We start from the raw sequence: 8847 nt of genomic DNA on the forward strand, positions 1-8847 counted from the left end.
CTCCAATTTTATTAATGAAATCTCCATTTCGATAGTTCTTAATCAAGTTTATTTTCAAAACCAATTTTTGCATCACCTTTATACTACTTATAAACAATACAAAAATTAATAAACTTTACTAATTCTGAACTACTTAATCAAGTAACAAGTTAAGGTAGGCCACCTAAACATGGTCACTATGGTTCATGCATATGTTTAAACCCGGCTCCCCCTTCCGGAAAAGAGGACCACATGCATCAAGTTACCTTGATTGCGTAAGCCTTTAAACAAAATAACTAACAATTAGCACATAAACACATAAAACATGCTGACTGGAAATTTCCAGTAGCTTCACGACCAGTTTAAGCCTGTTTTTTTGTCCGATTCAGCTTTCGACCAGAACTACAAAGTTGTAGCCCTATGAGTCGAAAATCTACAGTCCGAATTTGGGCTTCTAACTCATTACCGATTAATTGATATGAATTTTTTAGTAAACTGTCGCACATCAGGAAATTTACACGAAAAATTCACATTGTCACATAATTAACTAATAATCAACCCTAATTATTGGATCATCATGCTTTGAAAAATATATATCTATATATCCAGTAAAATCACAATAAATTTTGCATTTAATTTTTGTAATTTTACTATTATTTAACAACTTTAAATAATCAAAATACACATAATCATGCAATTAATCACATAAATCAGGTCAATTCACAATTCAAAACTTGCTTGAGGGTTTCAATCTCTATTGAATGAGGTTGAAAATTTAATTAAACAAAAACCCTAACTTTTATTTAATCAAGATCCGATTTAATTAATTTAAAAATTAGAAAAAAAACCTTTTAATTATTCAAGTTTTGATCTCTGTAATTAATAGATCATATATGTGGCTCATGATACCACTGTTATAATATGAACACCTTATGCAAGCTCCAATAAAAATAATAATAACAAGATTATTATTAATGCTTAGGGTTTAAAGCAAAACCCCTCTACGATCGCACACTAGACACCCCGAATAACGTATGCTAGTACTCGATCACAAACCAAACAACCTATTGCTTGAACCTTAAACTTCAAAGTCGAAACCCATCAAGAAGAAGGAATTTCGGCCACTTCAAAGTAAGGAAGAAAAAAGAGAGAATTTGCTTATGTGAAAAAGTATATAAAAAACCAAGAATTAAGCCTCTATTTATAGGGCTTAATTAGGGTAACATATCTTGGAAAATAAACAACATAAAGGCTTAAAAAGGCCTCCATATTGTCGTCCCCCTACATGGACTTTAGGTCCAAGTCCATTTTTCGATTTTTACATTTTAATCCTCCTCTTTAATCAATTAAATATAACTAACCCTTTAATTATGTTTAATTAATCATTCCGTGATCAAACTAATCAATATATTACTTTAAGATATCAATTAATATTATCGAGTTACAGTGTCATTTATTGTGACCCCGTAGGCTCAAATTATTTCCGGACATGCGATTTATAATAAAATGATCACACTCCAGCATGGTCTTCGTGTTGAACATTGCAGTACCGTCGTCCCAAAAGGATACGCCAGGATTATTCATTTCACACATACCCGTAACAGGGTCCGGTCTCCTCAACACTTAACACCTCGACAAACAAAGATCTTCTGATTGAGTCCACACACTTCTAAACATTGTGAATGGAATGGTTTATGAAAAATGGTTTATGGAATGGTTTGAGGAAGATAAAATGGTTTGTAAGTGATAGAGATTTGTATATTATAGATGGTTATTTGAAATGGTAGTGTGGAAGTGGTATAAATAAAAAATGAAAATAAAGAAAAAATAATTTAAAAATGGCTACCAGCCGTTTGTTTTTATAAGTTTGATTTGAATTTTTTTTTATTCAACAACGGTACACTTCAGGGCCCACAAGCAACCAAAAGCCGCACGTCTAAACACGGAAGAAACATCTCGGACACAAGCCACGACACACCCGTGCTAATGGCGTCCTCCCGGTGGCGTGCGTCGGACGCGGAAGGACACACGTATAAGGAACGGCCTTATAACATAACAAACTATACTTTTAATATAAACGTATACAAGATGATATCAGGATAGCTAGATGCCTAACATTAAATTTAAACTATGAGTGAGAGGAACCGAATGGTGTAATTATGTGGCATCTGTGAGTGAAATCGGCATCACTTGCAAAGTTATTGTTTGTTTTTGTAATTTGATTGTATTTAACTATACAAACTCAAAAACTAAACAACCAAAAAGTAAGTCTTTTTTCTCATTAAATTACATTCTTTTTTTAAAAAAATTTCGAAAAACATCTGGCAACATGTTCAAGCAATCAAACACCACAAGTTTAACAACCATTTTGTCCTTCACAACCTCGACAACCTCAGTACCAAACGACGGATTCAATGCTCGTGCAAAGGTGTTGTCGAGCAAAGAAAATGTGACATTATATATTACCGGCAAATACGGATGGTTTTATATCCCGAGTGTTGAAAACTTCTATATTTGCTTCTTTTTTGTCGGAATTTATTAATTCAATAGTGCATTATCTATATCTATACTATATTATAAAACATTGGTTGGCGTTTCAACTTTTAACATTCCATTTCAACAATGTACACAGATAATGCATGATGTATCATACATTAATGCCTACAACTTTTCTCTCCTCCATTAATCATTTTATTCCTCAAATTTTTTCAAAATATTTTATCTCAAAAACCGTACATCGATAAATTATAAAAATTATATGAGTGTTTTTAAAATTTAATGCTCTTTCATTAGAAATGTTATTCGCTATACTTTCGACGAATTTTTAAATCCGAAGACGAAACCCGTGCGGTTAAGGCATTTGGCTATGACACTCTATGACATATCACATCCTATGACCTATCATTGTAAGTCCCAACTATTACTAGATGAGTAATGAAGACACCTCTATGTTGATGGTGAGTTTACTTTGCAACACGTTCACTGTATCTGAACGTGAATAGTTGCAGTGAACAGTGTACCAGGTTAACTGGAAGTTACTTATTAAGGTGACAATACAAATAAGTAAATACGTAGCAATAATGTAAAGTACAAGTAAAGTAAATTAGTGAGACAATATATAATTTTTCAAGTGTATTTTATTTATAGATTGTTAAATAAAATACAAGGTTATTGCGGAACTAAGATAATACACGAATGTGAATATCCTAATAACCTATGAAATACAATTGATCCATACTTGGAAATTCTCTTATACAATCAAAACACTTAGAGTTGTGAAATGTTCTTTTTAGCGATTGAGAGAATATTGCAAAAGTTCACCAACAATATTGCAGGTACATGTGTTTTTGCAAAGTTGTTCAAATGCTTATGCAAGAACCTCTATTTATAGTCGAAGGTTGAACATTGGAATCTCAACTTCGACGTACAAATATGGTTGACAGCACACAAAAGTATTAGTAAATAATTCTTTGTGTGTGTGCTAAATAAAGTACGACAAAAGGTTACTTTATTCAGCCACTCTACATCTTTGCACTTTTATACACAGACAAGATTATTATCCGGTTAAAAGGATGTAGTGTAAAAGGTCCTCCTTGTTGTAAGAGCATTTACACTGGAGGATCTCCAGTTGATTAATCTGATTAGAATGTCAACTGGGCTTCACTGCCATTGTTATTCTCTTTCTTTCACTTGTTGTCTTCGACTTCAACTAGAATGTCTTCAGATGTTGTTCTTCAGATCTCAACTAGAGGAAGTCATCAGTTGCATAAACTGTACATTACAACTGGACTTCAAATATTTCAGACAATTCTTCCTTCTCTCCAGATGCAACTGGAGAGCTCTAGTTTTTAGCAAAACTAGACATAACAATCATACTCTATGACCTATCACCCTCATCATCTCACCGCCGTAACATGCAGATAATTGCTCTCGTTATCTTTAACGAAATGATAGTTTTTAATAATCTAAATGTGATTCGGTAAAGTTTAGTTGGTAACATACTAGCATTTGCTAAAAATTGTCAACCACATCCTTGACATTTTTTAAGCATAGTTTAACATATTTTGTTGGAAGCTACATGACTCTTCCAATTAACTATGAGTATAGTTGTCAAACTCTTAAGAGTCACGAGTCGACTCGTATGAGTCGAGTCAAAATCAAGTGAAAACGAGACGACTCAGTAGATCGGTTTTGCTCTAGACTCGTAGCATGACTCATGTTTTGTTGTGCAAGTCGTCCCGAGTCATGTTCCAAATCACGAGTCGAGTCACGAGTCACAAAATACTTTTCTTAATTTTTAAACTTTTTTTATTTCTTTTTAAACATAAATTTTTTATATGCTTTTAAATTTGATTTCATTTTAATAATGTTTGTTATATTATGTATTATCAAAATTTTCTGACTCTTACGATTCAAGTTACGAGTTAAAAAATCAAATTTTGAGTCGAGTCAAAAATACCGAGCGGATAGCTATGCCTATAACCATACGAAGTTTTGATACGGTGATAACCATACCTTCACCCTAAATGTTATCTTATTATAGTTTTTAGTAATATGGTTATTTTAGACTTTTAGTTATGGTTGAATAATCATTGTATCCATTTCTTTTAAATGACTATAGATGAATGTCACAGAAAATAATTGAGAATAACCTTGTTACTGAAATAGTCATATTCCAAATAAATGAAACTCGATCCCTAATAGAAATAAGGGATAATGGTACCAGAGTATAATTAACTATGACCAAAAGGTTATGTAATGTAACCAACTACTCGATAAGATATATAGTGTAACCACCTTTGTTTGTTGGGTTATGTAATGTAAGTAACCAGATGAGAAACAAGTTGTCGGTTACCACTTTCATTTTTATTTTTTTTAATTGAAAAAAGGGGCCACGTGTTACATATATTAAGAATACATATTTACTACTTATTTATATATAAACAATTATATTTATATGTATGTATATATACCTCTTTTCTCTATAAAATACACCACATTAATCATGGTGGTGACGATTTTGATTTTGAAGATTCCGGCAACAAGCGACCTCTCGTTTCTACGAATCGGCGTGGTGAAACCATTTGTCTACGACGGCGAAGGAGAAATTTATATATATATATATATATATATATATATATAGTGATAGATAGAAGAAGATATATTGATTGATAATGATATGGTAAATCGGGTGGGTTAATATATTTGGGTTTAAATTCTCATTGAGTTGTGTTCCATAGTCCGTGTGATGAGATGAAGAAGATAAACGAAGCAAAAGAAATGAATAATTCTATAACTTTTTTTTTGTTAGTGGAATTACAAAGTTGGTTACACTATATAGCTAGTCGAGTAGTTGGTTACATTACATAACCTTTTGCTCATAGTTGGTTACACTACATAACCTTTTAGTCATAGTTGGTTACACTCCGGTGCCATTATCCCTAAGTTTATTTTTGGCTTAACCGGATGGAAACTTGAAGTAGCCGGTAGCTTACATGACATAACCCAAAAAACAAAGGTGGTTACAATACACAGCTTATCGAGTAATTGGTTACATTACATAATCTTTTGGTCATAGTTGATTATACTCCGGTGCCATTATCTCTAGAAATAAAGACATCTTTTTATTATTATACCATATACAATGACATATCATGATTAACCAAGTCCAAAACAAGTTCTTAAATCTTTACGAGTACAGCCGCACCTCTTATATGGTCCCCGTCGCACTAAATCCTTATGTTCTTCCGGACAAATAAAGTTTAGAGCTGATTTAGTTTAACTGGGTTAATCAACCTTCTAATCAGCTATAATAACAATTAGATGAAATCATTCCTGGAATAAAGCCTAACCAAGAATAGAATACAACTCTGTTTTACTTCAAAAATAGCAAACCCTTATCTTTATAAATACTCTAAACTGTTCTATTTTGATCTACGCTTTCTTTCTTTTCATCATTAGCTTAAGTACATTAAGAAAATTTTAGCTTGCTTTATAATTAGAATTAACATTCATCTTATTACAAACATTCCAAAAAGTGTAGACTGTTTCTGAAGATTTTAGTTGATTGATCTAGGTTTCAGTTATGAGGTTACTTCAAGAAGTTTAATTAAAAACAATTCCCACTGTGCTTTATTAGTCTCTCAAGAGGACAGAGCATTCTTGTTATACCTCATGAGTTTAAAAACTCCTTGAACAAGTTTTTCTTAGATTTGGATGAACAAGCTAGTTATACAAGTAGCTAAACAAACTGAAACGAAAGCTTTATCAAAACATTTGCAGTACTTCTTTGATAAGGTTGGAGGGCCTTTTCTACCTTTAGGTAGAAATGGAAGCAACCTCTTTACTTAGATAAAGGTAAAGTCTGCCTACATCTTAATCTCCTCATACACCGTCGAGGTATATCACGGTTCAAGTGAGTTGTGTCATGGGATATCACTGTATATAGTATAATAATACAAGTGATGTCTTTATTTTGGATTAAATGCCTCCAAAGTTGGGGGTTTCATTTTTCATCAAAACTGAGTGTCGAAATTTTTATACTAACGGCCGATCCCTCTCTCACGGATGATGGATGACGGTTCAAGCGAGGTCATGTTTTCCCGAGTCTTCATTACACATTTTCGAGACCTTAAACTTGTTTCAAAGTCTTATATTAACATTCTAAGATGGTTGTGTTTGTTAGATTTCAATTTTGACCACTTTGATCTTTCACCAAAATTGGATCCCAAATTTTTTCTAAATATGAAAGTCAAAAGTGGCCAAGAATGGTTTTGGTCAAAATCTGGAAAATTAGCATTTGTCGTAAATAACCTAAACGACTGCTTAGACCTTTGCGGTCGCTGAGGCCCAGCGCCCGTGAGGTTCTATTACCGTAACTCAAGTATTTTCAGGGTTTCGTTACATATTCCCGAGACCTAGAACTTGCTCCATAACTTTCAATTGACATATTAAGAAGGTTACTATTGTTAGATATTCAAAAAGACACCTTTCATTTTTCACTGTTCAAGCGAGGCCATGTTTTCCCGAGTCTTCATTACAGATTTTCGAGACCTTAAACTTGTTTCAAAGTCTTATTAACATTCTAAGATGGTTGTGTTGGTTAGATTTCAATTTTGACTACTTTGATCTTTCACCAAAATTGGATCCCAATTTTTTTATAAACTAATATTGAAAAAAAAGTTAAAATTTCGTATGGTCTATTCAACGCTCATACATTACAATTACAGTTCTAGCTGAATATCTCATGATAGATTGTTTCAGCACGTGGGTGGAATTTGTTGAACATTTTTTTGTTTTTAGATTTCCATTAATGATTGAAACTACTTGAATGAAAATGTTGAATGAGAAGTGTTTTGGTTGTGAAGATAATGTATAATGTTCGAAGGGAAAAATCTTTTTTGTTGGTCATTGTTTTAGATTCAAAGAGTCAACTATTTGAGCGAAATCAATTTTAAAAAACAGTAATTTCACACGTCCTGATCAACGACTAGTTACATCGGCATAATGATGTTGATTTTGACTCACCAATTCTGCATGTCGATTTATATAGATACTGCATGCCAATGTTTTAGGGCATTGGCAACGTACGCAACAAAGGCGAGTGGTGGGTGGTCACCACAAGTGTAACACCGCCACCGATGGGTGTCCACGCGTGGGTGGTTGAAAATGGGTGCACATACCACGCGAGTGGTGAGATACGGCTTTTGTGACAGTTTTAAGTTTTAACGGCTAATTTCAACTTCTTTACTTTTTTTTATCCTTCTTTTTATATTTAAACACTCCTACATTCACTCATTCATTCATACATACACATTCATATTCACACATTCATATCTACACACATATTTACCCATTCATCCATCCATACTTTTTACTTCAAACATGGCAAACAACCAAACAACACTACAATGAACCGTTGACATTGTAAAATGGCGATGCAAACCCACATGAATAACGATATCAAACACCGATCTGAAGTAAACAACGTCATTCAGAGTATATCTGACAACAAGGCCGCTTACCAAGCCGAATCCACCGAATTGAAGCTCCCAATCGGCTTTGTAGCGCCGCCGAAAAAGAGTATGTTTTATATCTTCAAGGGAAGACCGATTGGTAAGATCAAGTTATTTTCCAGCCTACCACCGCCTCTTTGACGTTGATAGTCACGCTAGACAATGAGGTATTCTGGCAAGACAGTGTCGGTGGTGGCGACACTACCGGCCTTCCTGACCTCTACAGATACATTCATCGAAACGACAACAACATTAATATGGACTCGGATTATTCCGAGTGTTAGTATTATATATTGTATTATGTTTTATTTAATATTATGTAAGTTTTATTACGTTTTATTTAGTATTATGTAAGTTTTTTTATGTTTTATTTAGTATTATGTCAGTTTTTTTAAAAGTTTTTTATTATTATGTAATGTTTTTTTTTATTTATTTATGATTTTAATAATTTATGTAATGGTTTTATGTTTAATGAAATTTAATTTTAAAAAAAAAAACTGTAGTGAGTGGTGGGTGAGTGGTGACAATGCAAACAAAATTAGAGTGAGTGGTGACTGAGCGATGAATTTGATGTGACATCACGTGATTAGTTTGAAGTGGGTGGTGAGTGAAGATAATGCCAAAGTCCTCATGCCAATCCCACCCTATATATAGTGATGCATTCCGATATTTTAATGCCAATCACACCCGTCGGTGATGGTTTTACATTTGATGGTAGGATTACAAAATACAAGAGATGTTAGCGATTAATATAGTCGGGTTCTTGTATAAGTTTATAATAAACTTATAAACATATATTGACTTATAGTTTTGTTATGTGATAAGTGTTTGAATAAGCTAGATTTACAGTTAT

This window comes from Erigeron canadensis, chromosome 2 (assembly GCF_010389155.1).
Source record: "Erigeron canadensis isolate Cc75 chromosome 2, C_canadensis_v1, whole genome shotgun sequence".
NCBI lineage: Eukaryota > Viridiplantae > Streptophyta > Magnoliopsida > Asterales > Asteraceae > Erigeron > Erigeron canadensis.